Genomic DNA, 19472 nt, shown 5'->3' on the forward strand with positions numbered 1-19472 from the left:
GTATATATATGGACCTACACACGATAAAATATACGCATACACAATTCGAAATACCATCTACATAGTACATATATGAACTTACACAAGATAAAATTTACACATACACAATTCGAAATACCACATACACAGTACATATATGAACCTACACACTACAGAATAAATTTTTTTATTTTTTTATATTAAACTACATATAATAAATAACAGATCATGCTAATAACCTACACTTGTAAAATTTTCACATACACATTCGTGATATCACCTACACAGTACATCTATGAACTTACACAATATTATTTGTGTAAAATAGTTTGTAAAATGATTTCATGAATCACATTATTTATGATATGAAAAACAAAAGAAAAAAAAAAGAAAAAAACAACAAATTAAAGTTATATCGTGATGTATTTCAATATTTGAAACAAAAGAAAAAAAAAAGTCAAACCTTGGTATTAAATTCGGATATGAATATTATGTTAGTTTTAACCATTAAAAGATTTATTAGCAAATATTTAGAGAATTGATTGATTATAACCATTTATTATGGTAGAATAAGACCAAAGTATCCATATTCTAATAAAAGCCTTATAAATGAATTGCATATTTATTACAAGAATGCAATTATGATTATGAACCATAGATCAAACATAATATCAATAACTCATATTTATTTCTCGCAGTTTTTGCTATAATATCACTTCTTGCAAGATCCATCCCCTATATATATATATATATATATATATATATTTATTTATTTATTTATCTCAAATAGAGAGTTGCATCAGATAACCTCTGAGAAGGTGTGGCTACTAATGATTTCCTTTTCTTTGTCACTAGTCCAAACTCATCACAAAGCTCAAAATCATCATCTTTAGGCAAGTTCCATTCAAAAGAATGCAAAAGCGAAGCCAACATATACATTAACATCTTGTCACCTAGAGGGATTCCTGGGCATATTCTTCGTCCGGATCCAAAAGGCAAAAATTTCAAATTATTTCCATTGTAATCCCATTTTTCGTTTAAAAGCCTCTCAGGTTTGAACTCCAACGGGTTTGGCCAGTTGTTGGGATCGTGGTGGATAGCCCATACATTAATATATACGATTGTGTTTTTCGGGATTATGTAGCCTCCTACCTTGCAAGACTCACCCGGGCATCTCTGGATTAAAAGAGGAAGCGGAGGGTGTAATCTGAATGTCTCCTTGATCACTGCATCCAAATATGTTAATTTATGCAGATGTGATTCTTCGACAGTATTGTTCATACCAATAACCTCGGTTAATTCATCTTGAACCTTCCTTATTACAGTTGGATTATTCAAAATCTCCGCCATCACCCATTCCACCTGAAGAAACACTAATCGACCCCGGGCAGATTACGGATAATCTGGGGGTTAAATAGATGTTTCCCACGAGGGGTTAAACCCGGCAAAGATGGTTCTTCTGATAACCTGCAAAACAGACACCGTGAGCTCGTCACTGAGAAGGGGGGGTTCCTCCTTGTGACCACCCTACGGCGTGAGAATCAGACTAGATTGCTCTTGAATATAAGTATATATTAAGAGATTGCTAGAGCAGATATCAGGTATAATATGTAAGATACAAGATTGTATATGATAAGATGAGATGATCATACTATTTGGGGTATTTATAGCCGAAGGTAGGTTTCCAAGAGGGTATAGCCGGCTGAATAGTATTCCTGTTCTACCAACTGTGGCCTACGCACGTGCCATGCTGGTAGTTGGTGGGTAGGCAGCGGCTGACAGTGACCAGGCCTGCTGTGTACTATTCCTTTTCCACCAACTGCCGGCTATGCACGTGGTATGACAGGAGTTGGTGAGTAGGCAGCGGCTAATAGTGACATACAGTACAAGAGCATGCTGCTCGCCATACTGTTGTCAATGAGCTGTCGTATCTCTGGTCAGATCTTTTGCCCATACCTCGTCAGGTACAGTACAAAAGATCTTCCCGTATCGTACGGACTGGCTTATTTGGGCGGGAGTATTCCCCCTCCCGCCTTTGTGCGGGATTGTTCCCGGCTTTGCTCATTCCTTCAGGTGACAACTGAATTATTGAGAGCTAAGTGCCTTGTGCGTGTAGCCTTGCTGCGCGGGTGGCCTTCCCTGATGGCCGGTATCCGTAACTGCGGGAACAGGCGGAGTACCTGAGAACCATTGGTAGGCGTTTCCTGCGGGGACAGCTTGCGTACCACACGTGAGGACGTCACGTCTCTGAGCGTGGTGGGTCCTGCTGATCCAGTTGGTTTCTGCGCAGACGTCTCTCATCAAGGTGAGTCCTGCGGGTCCAACTGGGCTCTGCTGGGACCTACCTCTTCAAGTCCCCCCAGTCCAATGTTCTTCTCTTGAATGTTTAATAAAGTGAGGTGAACTTTTGGACTTAAGCAAAGGGTTTTGAAAAGGGTTTAGTTCTAAGGTTTTCCATGGGGATTCTTCCCGCGGAAGTCCTTATGTCACTTGCAGAAATTCCCGACTTTCCTGCTTGATCTTTGGGTATGATGCGGGTAGGTCTGTAACCTCCTCGCAAGTCAGGAGCGTTGAGTCCCACTTGTGTGGATTCTCCATGAGGTTTTGGTAGTTTTGAACATAGTGATCAATTATGTTAAAACCACCAATTCCATCTTGAAGCTTCAAACAATGTAGTTCTCGACGTTCCCGCTATGCGGGGATGTTATTCCCGTTTCCGCAAGCATTGCCCAGAAGATCCTTCTTGGTTTCAATTCCCTGCGAAGCGCTAGGTATGTGAAGGGTTTTGCCTTAACACTGTACCCGCACTCGTCTTACGGTTACTTTACTTCCAAGGTATTCCTGGCGTCAATTCCCTGCGGGTGCTAAGTATGTGAAGGGTTTTGCCTTGACACTGTACCCGCACCCGTCTTATGGTTACTTGGTCGCCGAGGTATTCTTGGCTTCAATTCCCTGCAGGTGCTAAGTATGTGAAGGGTTTTGCCTTAACACTGTACCCGCACCTGTCTTACAGTTACTTGGTTGCCAAGGTAAGGGGTATTTTCCCGCTTACTTTTGAATCTTTTTGATTTTTTTAAATTCGAAGAGTTGGTGAAAGGATAAGAACAGTCCAAACTGTTGAAACGTCGTGCGACGGTTTCTTCTGACTGTGTCAGGACGTGCAGGAAGTTATGGTGACGTGACAGTACATGGTCATTCCAGACGCTTTTTCAGGCGCGTGGGCGCGATTTTTCGGGCGCGTGGCCGTGAAATTAATGGTACGCGTCCTTTCAACAGCTGTTGCCAGCTTGCTTTTTGCCACGTGTCATAGTTTCATTGCACCTGCGATTTCTCTCTCTTCCGCATTAAATTCATCGCATTAATTGCGATTAGTATATAAAGGGGGGGAGGGTTCTTTGTAATCCACACTTTCACTTTTCTCTTCATCTTCAAAATGATTTCCGGCGAATACTCACCTTTTCAGTCGAGCATTCTCTTGAAATCGTTCTCTTTTTCATACGTGCAAGATGTCTTCTCACGATCTTGAGGCTACAGCCCAGGAGGCTGGGGTGTACGCCGATGACAAGAGTACTGCTGGCGAGTGCCAGTGTGCTCTGCCTGTCGATCTATATCAGTACATCGTCAGGAAGTTCATGCTCGAGTCTCTCGAGCCTGAGTTTCCTGAACCTCATCAGACGGTGTATGATGCCCCCAGAGGCAAGATCGGGGTATATGCGGCATTCTTTGTCTATGGGAATCTTAGGTTCCCCTTGACAAAGTTTGTGTACCGTGTCCTGGAGAGGCACGGTGTACACCTGACCGAGGTACACCCGATGGCAATCGCGAAGATTCGCCACTTCGAGTGGGTGTGCCGGATTCTGGGCGTTGAGCCCTTCGTCGACCGCCTGATGACCTTCTACTCTTGGAGGTGCATCCAGGGGTGGTATACTCTGATAACCCGTATCAAGGGTTTGAAGATTTGCGCAACCGAGCGCAGTCTTCGTTCGTGGAAGCGGGAGTTCTTTTATATCTCCGCTCGCGCCATCCCCCTTGCCATGAAATTTAAGAATGGGCAAGCTCTCCCCAGCCTTCACGCCTCCAACTACCAGGAGGCGGAGTCCAATCTCCAGTTTACCGGTTTGCGGAGTCCGGGATGGTGATGCTCGGGATGAGCCGGGTGTGGAAGGATGCGGAGGCGCAAAAGATCCCGATCGTCCTTGAATACGGTTTGAACTCTGTCCATTACGGTATGCTCTGTCTTCTTTGTTTGTATAGGTTTGTCTTATAACTGTTTTTCTTTTATTTCAGAGGGGAACGACTTGCGGTCGCTCTTGTATCCGCGGGAGGCTGATAGTCCCGCTCGGATGGGTACTCGTGATCTAGATGAGAACGAGTTGCCCATCCTTGAACAGACGGCGGATCGGTTCGTGGAGGTCTACCCGCCAGGCCACGAGATCCTGAGCGCCAGGCGGCCAGGTAAGGCGTTATTCAACCCTCGACCCCTCAATGCTGAAACCTCTGCTGGAATTCCTCTAATCTTGTGTTCTGATGAGGAATCCGCAGATGGTCCTCCGTTGGTGCGAAAGAAGAAGGCTGCCGGCGGGAAGGGGAAGGCGAAGGTGGCCTCCACTGCCGATCCGGTGCCTCGGTCTGATTCAGAGACCGAGAGCGAGGAGGTGGCGGGGAACCCTGGTGGTGATAGGACCACTGCTCCGGAGGCTGCGACGACTGTCACCTCCGGAGAGCCCAGGATGATGACGGTGAGCGGCGTAAAGAGGCCGGCTCCCTCGGTTCGTCCCCGCCTGTTCGCACTTTTAGGCTCAAGAAAACCCGTAAGTACAAACTTCCTTTATTTTTGACTTCATAGCTTTCCATCATTAATACTTATCTTCTTTGTGCAGGCGTGGATGCTACCGCATTCCAGGGTGGAGCGGGGAGGAATACCTCCGGACCCATGACGGTAGGCTTGGTCAGCCTACCTGAGGCGACGACCCAGGCGGCTGCGCCTGCTTCAGTTGGTTCAGTTGCTCATCCCGTTGAGCCAACTGTTCCAACTGTGATGACATCACCGCCGGCTGTCAGTGCCATATTTACAGCATCTTTCACTGAGCCGGCGGTTACTTTTTCTGCGCATTCCGCAGCGGCGACCACGGTTGTGAGTTCACCTCCGGTGAGTTCACCTCCGTTGGTTTCTACCGCGGCGGCCTCCATGCCTCCGACGTCGGCAGCTACAGCCGATCCTTCAGGTATGCTTGGGGCTTATCGCCAACCTCTGCCTCCTTCCCATCTGCCTGACCTCTTGGATGGATTTCCCTTGGGTTCAGGTGATGGGTTTGGCGGCTATCGGCCTGTTGTTGACCCTACAGGTGCGTAGGGTTCTTTTGGCCTCTTTTTTTTTTTTTTTATATATATCATCTTTTCCTAACTGCTTTTTGTTTTTTGCAGTGTCGGATTCCAATGAAGTGTATGTTCCACGATGGAACATCCGCCGAGGAACAACCCTTCGCAACCTGTGGAGTGCGTGGAGTGGGCTCGTCACGCAGCTCCCAGTGGTGCGTTGGGGGAAGCCATGGCTAGCTACCAGGAGGGTAGGCTAACCAATGAGCTTCGGGTTCTCCTGGCCCGGATGCAGCCGCGCGTCGAGCTGCTTTGTCGTGAAAACGACAAGTTAAAAGCAGCTCGCATTCAAGAAGTAGCTCAGGCGCGGGCTGTCCGGGAGGAGAACAAGAGACTTACCGCAGTGGCTGCGGAAAATGAGAAGGCCTTCAAGGCCCTCGAGGTTGAAGTTCAGGCCCGGCTCGAGGCCCGTTCCAAGGCTGCCCAAGCTGTTAACGAACAGCTTCGGCTGGCTAAGGAAACTGCACGGAACGCAACCGAGAGGGCCACCAAGGCTGAAGCTGTTGCTGAGCCTCTACGCCTCGAGAATGAGGAACTTAAAGCCAAACTAGAGGCGCTCCAACAGGCTCATGATGCCTTGGCGATGGAAGACGCCAAGAAGCTCCAAGAGATCTTGGACCAGAGGGGGGTGCTTGACCATACTGAGCGGAAGCTAAAGGGCGTTGAAGAGGCTGCGGCTAAAGAAGTGTTGCTTGCCAACCTCAACAAAAGTGAAGCCGAACGCGCCCGTAACCAAGCTCAAGCTGCCCTCCAGGAGGCTCTGGTTACCAAGGAATGGCTTCTTCGAGAAGCGTTGTCTCAGGTAAGCTTAACTTCATAATGTCTTTACGCTTTTCTTTGTAAATAGAAAAGGTTTTGATACTTGTATTTTCTTTTTTGTAGGTTGTGCATCGGGTCTTCACAGATACATCATACGACGATGCCATGAGCGCAGCCCTCAACGCTTCTCATGAGGATGGGGAAAAGGCCGGCTTCCTGCTTGGTCTAGGGTTCGTTGAGAAAGGCATCCCGCCTTCCAACTTCCCTTTATTTGATGTGGATACTGAATCTGTATACGACCAAGCAGTGAATCAGTATGCCGCCTTCCCGCATTCGGTGGTGGAGAAGGTGAACGAAGTTGCTGCTGCTGATGATGGGCTAGCTATGCTTAAAGCTTTCCTTGAACCGCCACGCTCTACTGATGGTGCTGGTCCAAGTGGAAGTGGTCCTGAAGCTTGATCCTGAAGATCCCTTCCCACTGTTAGGATAGGTTTAGCTTGTATAGATTTATATTCTTGTAGGCGGGTAGTTACCCTGCCATTCTTGTAATGAATATTATGAAATATAAATCTTTGTGCGGGTAAGACCGCTACTTCCACTGGATGACTTGCTTTATAAACGTTATATGACTTGCTCATGCATACTTTAGTTTAAATTAGCAATTTTCCAAGTGTTTAGAATAAGTTAACCTTTGAACGTGGTAGATAAGAGGTTGAAGTTTTGCTTCCTCTTTCGTGATTGTGCGGGTAGGACCGTCACTTGCACTTAGTAGGATGGCTAAACTTTACCTATATCTGACCTGCGTAGAGGTTTTCCTCATCTTTTTAGAAATTTTCTAAGTGTTTAGAATAAGTTAACATTTGAACGTGGTAGATAATAGGTTGAAGTTTTGCTTCCTCTTTCGTGATTGTGCGGGTAGGACCGTCACTTGCACTTAGTAGGATGGCTAAACTTTACTTACATCTAACCTGCGTGGAGGTTTTCCTCAACCTGTTAGAAATTTTCTAAAGTATTTTGAATAAGTTAACCGTTCGACGCGCGGTTGTCAATAGGTTCGGTTTCCTCTCATGATTTGTGCGGTTAAGACCGGCACTTTCATTTAGTTGGATGACCAAAGTTTACCTATGACTGACCTGCGTGAAGGTTTGCCGTTTTTTGGGTTTATGCGGGTTTCGCCGCCTTCCCCACGCAACGACTTTCCACGTAATTATGCGGTGAAAACCGGTATATCAGTGTTGAATAAATTATCCGTTCGACGCGCGGTTGTTAATAGGTTAGTGTTCAGTTTCCTCTATCATGATTCGTGCGGATAGACCGGCACTTTCATTTAGTGGGATGACTGAACTTTACCCTTAACTGACCTGCGTGAAGGTTTGCCGTTTTTTGGGTTTATGCGGGTTTTGCCGCCTTCCCCACGCAACGACTTTCCACGTAATTATGCGGTGAAAACCGGCATATCAGTGTTGAATAAATTAACCGTTCGACGCGCGGTTGTTAATAGGTTAGTGTTCAGTTTCCTCTATCATGATTCGTGCGGATAGACCGGCACTTTCATTTAGTGGGATGACTGAACTTTACCCTTAACTGACCTGCGTGAAGGTATGCCGTTTTTTGGGTTTATGCGGGTTTTGCCGCCTTCCCCACGCAACGACTTCTTTCACACTTATGTATGCGGTGAAGACCGGCATATCCGTGTGGAAAGTTCATAAGTATAAATGTAAAATCATCAGCGTCGATGTTCTAAGGAGAATCATTTCCATTAGAAGTGGCTCTGGGCCTTTTCTTTACAAATTTGGAATTGATCTACATGCAAACTGTGTAATTGAGCTCCCTTCCATGTTGTTGGGATGGGAGTGCCATCGAGCCGATATGCACCTGGTTCGGGATCTCGTTGTTTACGCAGTATGTAGTCTCCAACATTGAAGCTGCAATTTTATTCGTGTTTTCCCCAACTGGGGTTCTACACGCATCAGCCTGCTCAGCGTTCATTGCGCCACGAGGTGCGCGAGCGTCCCATCTCTGACAAATGCTTCGACCATGTCCTTTACGTCTGTGCATTCTTCAGTGTTGTGGCCTTTTGTCCTGTGAAAGTCACAGTATTTGCTCCGATCAGCATTGTGACGATGTCGGATTATTGGAGCCTTTGGCCATGGGAGCTCCTCAGTGGCGAATATCTCGGTGACGCTTTTGGTGAGTGGCGTCCATCTGGAGTTCTGGTTCGACTGTACGTTATCCCTTCTGCCTAACCGATGTTGCAAGCCGGATGAGGTGTCAAAGTTTACCCTTGACTGCCAAATGCCTAGCTTCCGCTTTTTGTTTAGTCGGGCGGTAAGGACGTTGTCTTCTCTTGTTTTCTGGGTGTAGAGGTTTGTGCTCTGGGGGAGATCTCTACCCAGTTGCTTCTCTGTTTCCGCAAAGCGTTTTGCTGCTGTCATGATGGCATCCCATGTGGATGGCATGCCATCTTTACCCGTTAAGGTGCGGATGAGCTCTGGGTCGTTCGCGCCCTGGATGAAAGCAGCGCGAACAAGATCTTCGCTGATATTACCCAGACTTAGCTTCTTTGAGTTGAAGCGAGTGATGAAGTTTGGCAAAGATTCATCTTCCTCTCGAATGCATTTGAGGATTGTCCATTGCTCTTCGGTATACTTTCTTTGTTGGCTGAAGTGTTGGCTAAACTTCTGTTGGAAGTCTGCCCAGTCGTAGATGTGGTTGACCGGTAGACGATCGAACCACGCTCTAGCTGGCCCAACAAGCGTCATTTGGAACATGTAACACCACGTAGGTTCCGTCCAATTACTGACGGTTGCCCCCGCTATGAATCTGTTTAAATGATCGTCTGGATCAGATATACCATCGTAAGTGCCGATGTTGGACATCTGTTTGGCACTTTTCGGGGCGATTGCTTCCGCAATGTCCCTTGCAAATTTGGACGTTCCCGAATTTGCCACAGTTGGTCTGAATGTTTTGGAGAAGTCACGTGGGTTTCCACCCGCGTTTTTTGGTTTGAAGGTTTCTCCAAAATTCCTTCTCGGTTGGGAGTCCGTTTCCTTACGCTTCCCTTTCGCCCTATGACGAGGGTTTGCGTCACTATCGGATTCCTCCGAATCATCGTCAAAGTATACAAATTCATCAGCCTGTTGGAGTAAACGTAAGCGTTCATCCAACTCAGCTTGGAATTCTTTTTGACGTGCTTCCGCCCACGCTTTAATTTCATCGAGTGTTTGGCGGGGGAGCCTCGTTCGTTCTCTCTCTAACCGGGTATCGGTGAATCCCAGTGAGCGATTATTTACTGCACTTGCCCCAGCTTGGGTAAATGGGGTAGTGTTCGTAAAATTTACTGCACTTGCCCCGGCTTGGGTAACCGGGGTAGTGTTCGTAAAAACTGTGTAGTCGCCGGTATCCCCCTGAGGAGCTGGGGTTGTGGTTACCGGAGTTTCTTTAACCATCTTTCCAAAAGTTTGAAAAAACTGAAAAGAAATGAAGTTCTAGCTTTTATGCACGGATGGCGCCAATGAAGAAACACTAATCGACCCCGGGCAGATTACGGATAATCTGGGGGTTAAATAGATGTTTCCCACGAGGGGTTAGACCCGGCAAAGATGGTTCTTCTGATAACCTCGTCACTGAGAAGGGGGGGGGGTTCCTCCTTGTGACCACCCTCCGGCGTGAGAATCAGACTAGATTGCTCTTGAATATAAGTATATATTAAGAGATTGCTAGAGCAGATATCAGGTATAATATGTAAGATACAAGATAGTATATGATAAGATGAGATGATCATACCAATTGGGGTATTTATAGCCGAAGGTAGGTTTCCAAGAGGGTATAGCCGGCTGAATAGTATTCCTGTTCTACCAACTGTGGCCTACGCACGTGCCATGCTGGTAGTTGGTGGGTAGGCAGCGGCTGACAGTGACCAGGCCTGCTGTGTACTATTCCTTTTCCACCAACTGCCGGCTATGCACGTGGTATGACAGGAGTTAGTGAGTAGGCAGCGGCTAATAGTGACATACAGTACAAGAGCATGCTGCTCGCCATACTGTTGTCAATGAGCTGTCGTATCTCTGGTCAGATCTTTTGCCCATACCTCGTCAGGTACAGTACAAAAGATCTTCCCGTATCGTGCGGACTGGCTTATTTGGGCGGGAGTATTCCCCCTCCCGCCTTTGTGCGGGATTGTTCCCGGCTTTGCTCATTCCTTCAGGTGACAACTGAATTATTGAGAGCTAAGTGCCTTGTGCGTGTAGCCTTGCTGCGCGGGTGGCCTTCCCTGATGGCTTGTATCCGCAGCTGCGGGAACAGGCGGAGTACTTCACCATTGGGAGGCATTTCCTGCGGGAACAGCTTGCGTACTGCGCGTAAGGACGTCACGTCTCTGAGCATGGTGGGTCCTGCGGATCCAGTTGGTTTCTGCGTAGACGTCTCTCTTCAAGGTGAGTCCTGCGGGTCCAACTGGGCTCTGCTGGGACCTACCTCTTCACCACCATTGTCGATGTTGTGTCTGTTGCGGCAATTATGATGTCCTGGTTTATTAAAGTTTCCATTTTATGTATCAGTATATTATGTGCTAGACAGAACAATAACTAAAAAAACGTACCATCAGTAAAGCCTTAATTAGAATAATGTCAAGTGACACATCTGTATCTTTCAGATCTTTAAGCTCTAACAGTATCTGAAGAAAATCCTTCCTTCCATCTTCTTCAACCGCCCCGTCGAGTTTGCTAGAGTTAACTTTGATTCTTTTTTCTATAATGTTTTCGAAAATCTGATCAACATATTCGAGTTGCCTCTGCATATCCCGTCGCCTTTTTTGTAGATCAAATCGCGCTAACCATGGAAGAAAATCCGAGATATTTGGTGCTCCTAGTAGCTCCATAATTTTAAATTCAACTTCACGGAACCCATCTCCAATATCGCTAGATTTGCTACAACCCCATAACATGCTTGTCACAACATTAAGCTCTGTGTTGAAAGCAATTTCATTAATATCAACACTTTCGCCTATTTTAGTATAAACTTCATTCACCGTCTTTCGAACTTCATGTGTTCGAAAACTCTGAGAAGCGTTTAGATTTGTGTTGCTCATCACATGGCTAACTAAAAGCTTACGCAAGTTACGCCATTTTTTCTTGTTGCTCCACACGATATCCAAACCACCATAAGTGAGCAATGACGCTGCTATTGGAGCTTTGCGGCCGTTAGCAAAGGTCTGGTCCATGTCATGAGCCACAACCTTTACTAGGTCCGTGGAGTTCACCACAACATGAAGCTTACTTCCGAGCTGAATACTAAAAATGGGTCCATATTTGTGAGCCATATCGGTGAATATTTCATGTAAGTTGGAACCGATAACCGGGAGGTAGCCTACGACTGGTAAGCCATAAGGACCTGGCGGTAAGGAAATTGCGCCCTTTGTTGTATAGAAGGATAACAATTTGTACCATAGAAATACTAGGGTCGGAACAGAAATGGTGAGAATTATGCGAGCGAGTTTGTCTCTCTCGCTGTCGACTTCCCACCACCATGACCAGTAGGTGATCATTTTGAGATAAATGTTGTATACAATTATAGATATCATTTCTACTAAGAATGATATGTTAGCAGTCTGCAGCTTGTTATATTTATGGTTGATTTGAAGTTTGGTTATCTTGACTAAATCACTAAATGATAAAAAACCGCCTAACTAGCTTTATATTGTGGTTGATTTGAAATTTGATATCATTTTTGCTATAAATGATATGTTAGCTATCTTTTTGTTTTATATTTATGGTTGATTTAGGAGTTTGTACCATGGACTTGCCACTAGCTTACGGCATTAAACTTTGAAGTATGGTTATTTAAAATTTCAAAAGAAGCTTTCTCATATAGAATAAAAACAAATATGATTTTTTTTCTTGAGACCATAAGAGTATAACTTTTTTTAGCAACTTTTGAAACTACATCCAATAATCGAGCTGAGTAAGCTTTTCTGAAACGAGATGCATGTTAACAATCCGTATTACTTTCTGAAACGAGATGCATGTTAACATGACTCACTCATTAGCACCATCAAGGAGAAAACCCAATACTATAGGAAAACCCTCTTGAGTTCGGTCTCGAACCTGAGACCTCAAAAATCTCAAACCTTAACCATCACCTCATGCCATTGGTCCAGAAGGACAATTGCACCGTAAGGGCATGACTGATCAAAGGGAAACAAAAGTATCGATGTCTAGACGAAACTAATTATGTGAATTCGAGCCCTACAAGAAACAAAAACCATTACAATAATTGATCTAAGTTTGAAAATATAATTTTTATTTTGAATAATCAGCCTACTCATCTTATACACTCCAAGTACCACGATACAATTTGTTAATATAAAAACAGGTCATGATATATCATTTTTTAATATTTAAAAAACAAAGCATGAAGAACCTATATGGATCAGTCATTCTTTGTAATATTAAAAATTTATAATTAAATAAATTCTGGTCTCATATCGTTTCACATAAATGTTCACGTGAAACCAAGAAAATAAATCTGAGTATCGAAATTAAATTGATTTAGTTTGGCATGATGAGTAAACCCATCTGATGAAAAAAATAAGAAATGAAAACTTACAAAGCCAAAAAACTTTGAATAAAAATAAATGAGAAAACAGCCGTCTAAACCAGTGGACTACAGCAACGCCAACCTAACCCCAGAGTGCGTGTAAAATTCTTTTCATAATTTATCGATGACTTTTTCTACCTAGAATTCATCTTACTGCACTATTAAAGCAATAAAAGGTTTTCATATGGCATAAATATTCGCATAAGCTTCTAATTCATCAATTTTTTATTTATATAATTTTCACATGTTAATTTAATCATTAATTTTAAACATTAACTCTTAAATTGAATAAAGTTTCAAAATAAATTGTTAAAATTATTATTTATTGAGTAATAAAGACAATTAATTGTTTTCATTGTAATTTTTTTAATTTTGAGACTTTGTTATTTTATTTTTTTTGGATTTTGGGAAATTATTTGTGAACGCTTAAAAAAGATGTTTGGATTGAAATTGTGGTTTAAGTCACGAGGTTTGCATTATATTGTTGTTTTATTAAACGCGCGGTTTAATTAAAATTATAATTGTATCTCATTGTTAAATTCATATTTTTAGCATTTTTTATGTTGTGTACTTAAATGTTTTGTAATTTCAATAAAAATAGTTTTTGTAACACACAACTTATGTCACAACATCTACATGTTTATGCTTCATAGTTTACAACATATGACTTCAATAGATGATGAAGTTTTAACTAATATATCTTTTTTATTTCATGGTATTGTGGTTTAAGTCACGAGGTTTGCATTATATTGTAACTTTATTAAACGCGCGGTTTAATAAAAAGTATAATTGTATTTCATTGTTAAATTCATATTTTTTGCATTTTTTATGTTGTGTACTTAAATGTTTTGTAATTTCAATAAAAATAGTTTTTGTAACACACAACTTATGTTACAACATCTATATATTTACGCTTTATAGTTTACAACATATGACTTCAGTAGATGATAAAGTTTTAACTAATATGTCTTTTTTGTTTCATGATATAAGTTAGAAATATACGATATAACTTAGAAATATGCTTTAAATTGTTGTTTTTTTTCTATTTGTCTTTGTATGTTGGGTTATTTTAGTTAAAATAACAATGTGATATCTTAAAATATTAATAATGCTAGATTATCAGATGTTTACATTTCATTAAAATGTATTTAACACGTGCGCGCACGCACGCGCACACACACACACAATATATATATATATATATGAAGTTTTATATATTTTTCGTCCGTGTGTAACACGAGATCCAACCTAGTTTATATCAATCCAACATCTCACTTGTAATCACTCAGCACCTAAAAACAACAAAAAAATTATTTAAAGTGGGCTCCGCTCCATCAAAAGCAAATGTTCCACAGAATAATAAGATACACATATGATAAGAATAATAAGATACACATATGATAAATGCATAATATGTGGTAAATATTAAGGGTATGTTTGGCAAAACTAGCTGGTAGCTGTAGCTTTTTAGATATATTTAGGTGTTTGGCAGAGTAGCCAGAGCTTTTTAGATATATTTAGGTATTTGGCAGAGTAGCTAGAGCTTTTAATAAAACTAATTGGGTGCCGGCGGGGTGCGGCGGAGTGTGCTCGCAACCTGACATCAACTGCATAATCAGTGTCGGTACGTGATTCACTTGATATTAGTGCACGCACAACCTGAATGCAGACGTGTAATTCATGCAAAGGAAGCAAGCGTGTAATCGGTGGTGAAAATCAAGAAACAAAGGTAAAATATACAGTAATTTCAATTAGATAATTTTTTAAACCAACCTCTTTTGATATGAAACCCTTTCCGACCCGACACCGTTTTAATCTGAAACATGTTCTGACTTAGCCCCTTTCGACCCAAAACCGTACCGACACGAACCGAAGTAAATTAACCCTTTTTTATCGACTTGTTCCGACCCTAATTTGATCTTACACATGACCCGAGCTCGTCTGACTCGACTTGTTGCCAATCATAACCGGTAAAGAAGTATAGCAATATCATACTCAAATTAAAGAGAATAAAATCCTCTTTTTTATGGTGTAATTTGTTTAAAAATATATTAACGTGTGAAAAAAGTTATGGACTTTTAAAGAGTCATGGGGGTAGTTAGTTTTGAATAAGGGTAAAATATGTAACTATTATATAAATTAACAAAAGTTAATGATAGTTCAAGTACCAAACTTGTAAATTCAAATATAAAAGCTTGTAGCGTTTTCTTTTCAAAAAAAAGTTTTTTCTCCAAACTTAAAAGTTTGAAGCTTCTTTAACCAAACAAAGCTTTTTATTGAGTGTAAGCTTTTTCTTAAAAACTTGAAGCTTAAAACTCCTAAAAGCTCCTAAAAGCTCTTTGCAAACATACCTTAAGTATGTTGAGGGCTATAAGTGCGTCTAGATATGAAATGAAAATTTATTGAACCTATAGATGATAAAATCATGTAAAGTCGATAAATAAAATTTTGTATGCATTTAAGTCTAATAACAATTCAAAAAAGCCAGAATTGTCTTGAAGCTCATACTTTACATTTTGGACTTGCATAAACAACATTGACAACCTAAAATTCCTAGACAACGTACTTTGTAACATATGAGATGTACAATACTCATGGTTTCTATCTCCTTTATTATACTCTCTCTAATTCCTTCAACCGCATTGACTCTTATGATGAGATATATGTTTTGTGATTCGTTCAGCATGCAAACACTTTGAGCCGACGAACAAAGTTATGTGTAACACAAGTTCGCTCCTTTTATAGATCTTATAGGCCCAAACCATCAAGCACAACCAAATAGCTCAGTTCAAGGCCTAACACAGAATGAATGGAATTGGGGCTCGGTGAAAGAAACACACATGATATAAAAGACGCAAGAATCAGAGAAGGGGATAACGAATGTGATGAATGTTTAGTAAATGGTGGTTCTTCTCTCATCTCAGATTCTAGCCTAATTTCTCATATCTTCTTGTAATTCTTAATTATTCATGATTTTATACGCTTTGGTTTATATAAGACTAGCTTTTAGCCCGCGTGTTACTCGGGTTTATTTAGAATTTTTTTTTAAATTGTTATGAATATATAGTTTTCAGTTATGATATGTTTAGATTTCAACTTAAACATAAATTTGAGGTGTAGATTTTGTATTAAAATCTAAGATTACAAGAATCTTTATTATGTTCATAATTTTTTTTAACCTTTGGGATCTTTCATTATATTTGTTTATGCTCGATTTTTGATGAAAATTAAACGAATAATATATTTAATGTTTTATATTTGTTCGTTTGTGTTTATTTAAGTGTGTCCATATATATTTGTTTATGCTTGTTTGTGTTCATCTACGTATGTTCATTTATGCCCGTTTAATTATCTTCGTTTACGTTCGATTATGTTCATGAATTCTTATTACGTGGGAGTTTTTGAAAATTTATTCATTGTATAATCAAATCATATATGGAGTCAAATTACATCTAAAGAGAATTACTCATTAAATCAAAATATATTTAAAGCGATCAGTTAACATCTAAACAAACAAACCTACCTTTGTTATTCACTTTAATTTTATCGACCCCGGCACGTAATTGTGTTCATTGTTATTGCATGACGTCTCATCTTGATCGTGTTAGTTGTTGGTACACGCAGGGCACATCAGATGTATTTTCATCTTTCACCGAATATTCCTTTCCTAACCACTGCTTAGACCGAGTGAACGTCTAAGACACTCGGCCTCATCAACCAGCAAATCACTCACTTCACTTTGCATCCGATTAGCCCGTCTTGAATTATATCCTTTATTAAATATAAAAATACACGTCGGGTCAAACGGGCCGTAGTCGTAATATTAACATATATAAGCATGCATACATACAATACATATTAAATATGTAAATGTACTTAACATAATCCAATACACATCAGGTTTGAGTGCACCAGGATGTTTTTGATTATTCTTGCCAACAAATTTAACTCTCAAAACGGATTTTAACCACTAAAAAGTCCATTTTCATTTTATAAACTTAGAACTTAAATTAAGTTTGCATAAATGTTTCTTATTGTCTATGCTGTGACCATGCTGCAATTAATCTCAAAAGTGAGTAGACCGAAAGCCGGTTTAGACCAGAAGCATGAGAAATCGACTAGTCAAATATGTTGACTTTCAAGCTTCAAGACCCTTTGACCTCGATTATATCTTGTTCCATTCATCGTTTGGGTAAATTGTCTTCTTCAATATTGTAGATTTTTATCTGTAGAACAAAAGCCCTCAATCAATTTTTCCGATTGAGAGATTCCCGGTGGTCAATTGACCCATCTAACAACATAATAGTCAACATATTTGACTAGTCGATTTCTCATGCTTCTGGTCCAAACCGGATTTCGGTCGAGAATACTTTTATTCTCATAACAAAATTTTAAGGCTACTGACCAAAAACCGAATTCCGAATCGCTGTTCGGATTTAGGTCAGTACCAGCTCGCTTAAATCTTTAATTCAAAATAACCGGAGTTCTAGACATCCGTTTGGATCGATTCCAGCGGCATTTAGTTCGTTTTTACTTATATTATCATATCTCAAAGTTTCAAGTTCTGATTTTTTATATCGTTTGACACGTAGTGGACGACTCGCTTATTCGTTAACTCATTTATTCGTAATTGTATTCACTTGCCTTTAATCTAAAGTGAGTTTTGTCATTCCCCTATTTTTACTAAGTTTTCTAAACGTTTTGGGGACATGCGTATTTCATATTATTTATATATATGCATACACACACACACACATATATATATCAAAACTTAGCAAACGTATAATTGTGTGTGATTGATAAAATATATTTGTTATGTGTTTACTTGTTTATGTACACATTCGCATTCGGAGAAGTCCAGCATATCCCCTTGCATAGGGTTCTCATTACTATTTACCCACGCGCCGATTCACTTGGTAATGGTTTAATTGACACCTTACTTGTTCATGGTTTGATTTACTTACCGCATTTATTACGTTTTACTTATTTCTTTTATTTATTATATTAACATTATTTTTAGTGTCATAAATTGGTGATAAACTCATCAACATGTGTTGTTGATAAACTTTGTTTTCTACGCATATGAAGGTTGCTTGAATTGAAGTTGAAGTATGGACACTTAGTAAGACCTTAGGGTTTTAATGAAGACAATTATTATTTAAAGACTTGTTTGGTTTACCTGTTTTAAATTATTCATTTGTATTTGGAATGTTTGTGCACTCTATTTGGAAATAATTAACTTAATAGATATTATCACATTTTATTTATGATAGTATCTTCGAACTGTGAGCAATCGGCTCACGTCCCGACATTTCCGCCTTAGATTGGGGTGTGACAGATTTTAGATTGTAAACCTTCAGTTTATCCATCTAATTGTGTGATTCTATTTATGTTTGGGTTGTGTTAATATCCACTTTTAGGCCTGTAAACGAATCGAACGTTCGGTGAACTATTCGTGAACCATTCGACGGGAAGTTCTTTTATGTTCGCTTATTTAATAAACGAACGAACATGAACAAAAAATTTGTGTTCGTTTAATTAAACGAACGAACATGAACACATGTCCCGTTCGTTCATTTATGTTCATGAACGTCTGTTTATGACCATTTATTTATGTTTGTTTATTTATGTTCGTTTATGTATTAATATAAAATAATTAAATATTATCTAGATTGACCATCTACTTAAAGGTTTTATATTTGTTAATTTGTGTTTATTTAAGTGTTTTCATTTAAGTTCATTTATGTTTGTTTGTGTTCATTTACATTTGTTCATGCATGTTCGTTTATCTTTGTTCAGTTATATTTGTTTAGATTTTAAACAAACGAATAGAAATGTCCCTTTTTAAATAAACGAACATGAACATAAATATTTGTTCAATTAAGTGTCCGTGTTCTTTTAAAGTTAAATGAACGAACACGAACATGCCTTGTTCGTGTTCATTCAATTCGTTTACAGGCTTTCATTATTCACATTGATGAATACGTCAGTCTCAATCTCTAGGCTCTGTCGATTTTATATGTGTTCGTTTGTGTTCGTGAACACATCAATTTCCTTAATGAACGAACACGAACATAAAATCTCGTTCGGTAAGTGTTCGTGAACCGTTCGTAAATACATTATTTTCTTAACGAACGAACATGAACAGGGCCTTGTTTGTGTTCGTTCGGTTCGTTTACAGCCCTATCCACTTCACAACAACTCCTAAAACAATGATTCATATAAACTAAATGCTTCCCGTATTTATGATGCTAAGATCAACCTCATTGAAAGATTCAAGTCTAAAGTCATGACTATAATAAAACGACAATTGTAAAGCACCAGTTTGCGGAGTCAAACCCCATGTTTCTAACTGTATGTTTTGTCGGACCTATGCTTTCCAAAAAACAGTTTGCAGATCTTATGTTAAGTTTCATGTTGTGATTGTTTCCGTACTAACACGAGTTGTAGTTACACACATAGATTATGACATAATATGTAGTTATAGAATTAAATGTGGAAGTCAGTTGACCGCAAGTCAAAGTAGATTAAAAAATGATTTACTCATTTAAACAAAAATTAGTCTTTTGATTATTTTTGTTGGATGGGTTATATTACTTTCATGGTCAAAAAAATCTTACAGTTGATCCCTTTTACTTTCTGACCCATTTTACAGTAATAGAAACAAAAATCACCAGCCAAGAAAACACGGCGGTAGAAAGGGTCATGATGGCAATAGTCAAGGACATGAAAATGTAATCACCAAGCAATAGCTAGTACTG

The 19472-nt window shown here is 40.3% G+C and overlaps 1 pseudogene; it reads right to left on the minus strand.

Moving 5' to 3' along the window:
* Positions 1-756: 756 nt before the first annotated feature.
* On the minus strand, positions 757-11695 carry LOC143535413 (cytochrome P450 monooxygenase 76AD131 pseudogene; annotated as a pseudogene).
* Between the last annotated feature and the right edge of the window lie 7777 nt (positions 11696-19472).

This window comes from Bidens hawaiensis, unplaced genomic scaffold, assembly GCF_021521415.1.
Source record: "Bidens hawaiensis isolate Kalapana, Puna unplaced genomic scaffold, B.hawaiensis_p1.1 tig00010472_1, whole genome shotgun sequence".
NCBI lineage: Eukaryota > Viridiplantae > Streptophyta > Magnoliopsida > Asterales > Asteraceae > Bidens > Bidens hawaiensis.